The following is a 2220-nucleotide window of genomic DNA, read 5'->3' as shown; positions in this document are numbered from 1 at the left end:
CGGTGCAGTTGGTTCTCAGTTCGGACTGGCAGCCTTAAGCCTCCTCAGAAAGAACCATTTTCATGGTCTCCTCACCATAATAATCATCATTCACTTTTATTTTACAGGTGGAAAAAACGGGGCTGGGGAGCCCAGGCAGTCGGATTTCAGAGGCTGAACAGCCCTGCTGAGCTCTGGTGCTCACTAATCCATCACCTGCTGCCTTCTGCTGTGACCTTCTGCAGTTCTTCACAGTGCCCCAGCCTGTGAAATGTTCCCAGACTAATTAGCCAAAGTGTTTAATAAAGAACGGGGCTATTGCTGGTAATTTAGCATCTCATTTCTGATGTACGGCGTCACTGTGTGTATTCCTGAAATCAGCCATTTATTCAGGCAACACATTTTCTGGCATTGGGAAGATAATGGCTCCCAATTTTCCTTGGTTTAACCTCCTGCAAATCTGTAAGACTTTCTGGAAGAATAATTTCCATTCGAACATTCCCTGACTGAGTTGTCTTATTTTCCAGAGAAACCAATAAAAAACAATGAAAAACCCCCCCAGAATGGAATTAAAAATGAAAGGTTTCGCTCTCTCAGCAGAAAGTGACAGAGGCCAACTTGGAAAAGTCCAGGATTTGATACAAGCAAGCTGCATCCTGGCAGTAAAACCCAATTCCAAACAGTTGCCTGAGCCAGAGCTTTGCTGTATTATTATGGGGGTGCTCAGAGCAGAAAATTTGTCAGATTTACCACAGACATACAAAAAGTTACTGAAAGCAGCTGCAGCCAAGGTTTCTGCTGTTCCAGCATCCACAACTAAGTTGGGATGGGGCAAGCTGGGGAAATCTTAGGGCTGCATTGAATGTGGGGGTAGCTCAAAGGTTTTTGGGGCAAACAAAAAATTCCCACTGCCTTGGTGGAGCTCTGGGCTCCACTGAAGCTGCCAGGATGCTCTGCTGCTGCTGGAATCTTCTCATGAAGGTACTGAAACAATTTCCCATCCTTCTTCCTTGCTGCAGAGCCCTTTTTAGGAGCCATAGTTTGCCCTTTTTATTCTGATTTTTGCTGATTTATGCCGTGGCACGTCTGTGAATCCCCAGACTGCTGCTTTCCCGGGGAGAATAGCTGGAAGCCGTTTGGAATAATCAGGATTCACCCTCTCCCAGTGAACCCACACCTGAATGGGCTGGTCAGGGGTGGAGGGCTCAGGGGTTGGGTCTGTGCATTTGGCATTTGGAACCCAGTGGCAGGAAGGGCAATGGCAAAAGCAGCCAAGCAGCAGCCTGAAAATGAAAGGAAAGATGTTTGTGAGCTACAAACGCTTCACGGGTTAAGGGATTCTCCTGGCTGAGGCAGAGGAAAGAGTCACTGCCGAGATGCTGAGCCACGTTCCGCTGCTCTGCAGCCGTTCCCGTTGTTATTCCCGTTGTTATTCCCGTTGTTATTCCCGTTGTTATTCCCAGCTCCACTCCTTGCCCGGAGCGCGCTGGTGGCTGCAGAGGGAGCAGGGATTGCTTTTGCAGGCTGGAGCTCCAGCCACGGCTTTGATCAGTAATTGAGGAGCCCTTTCTTCCCCGACCCTGATTTAGTGCCCCTCCCCTGGGGGAGGAAGGTTCTTCTGGCTCTGCCAGACCCCTGCAACCATCCTAAACCCTCCGGATTGTTCCAGCCTCAGCTGGTGCATGGTTTGAAGTGCTTGGAGGTGAATATGGGCAGGAAAACACATCCCCTTCATCATTTACTCACTGGCTCCGCGCTGTGCTTTGAGATTTCAGCTCTCGCCTTGGGCCGGGACGGGGCAGCTTCGGGAATTGTAATCCCTGAGCAAACACTGCCAAGGTGCTCCTGGAGGAAGGGATGGAGCTCGGGACGGGGCAGCCCCAGCCAGGTGTCACTGGAGCCACCCCACAGCAGCCTGGCACGGGGGTCACAGCTTTGTTTCAGTGTTTGCCAGCCCTGGGGGCTTCTGGAGTTCTGAGGATCGGCTGTGCCAGGCTTTGGCTTCCTGGAGAGCCACAGCACCATCTCCTGCCTGCTGCTCCTCTGAGCTGCCCACCTCCCCGTGCTCCACTGCCCAAGCTGTGCTGCACAAACCCATTTTCAGAGCTCCCGACAGCATCCCTGGCGTTTCCCCGGGAATTGAGTGATCCACTGTACCGCAGCTCTGCTCTGACAAACTCAAATTCCCCTCAGCACAGGCTCATCCGTCAGGGAATGGACTCTGAGACGTGTGGGATAATG

The 2220-nt window shown here is 51.6% G+C and overlaps 1 long non-coding RNA gene across 1 annotated transcript in view; it reads left to right on the top strand.

Annotated features, from left to right (window-relative positions):
- Positions 1-702: 702 nt before the first annotated feature.
- The window catches only part of LOC108447679, a 9045-nt gene continuing 7527 nt past the window's right edge, over positions 703-2220 (top strand). The window contains exon 1 of the long non-coding RNA XR_001863337.1: positions 703-960. This is a non-coding gene — a long non-coding RNA (uncharacterized LOC108447679). The remainder of the gene's footprint in view (positions 961-2220) is intronic.

Source organism: Corvus brachyrhynchos, unplaced genomic scaffold (assembly GCF_000691975.1).
Source record: "Corvus brachyrhynchos isolate BGI_N302 unplaced genomic scaffold, ASM69197v1 scaffold46, whole genome shotgun sequence".
Classification (NCBI taxonomy): domain Eukaryota; kingdom Metazoa; phylum Chordata; class Aves; order Passeriformes; family Corvidae; genus Corvus; species Corvus brachyrhynchos.
Note: the sequence above shows the minus strand (reverse complement) of the source record. Positions and strands in the feature narration are given on the sequence as shown.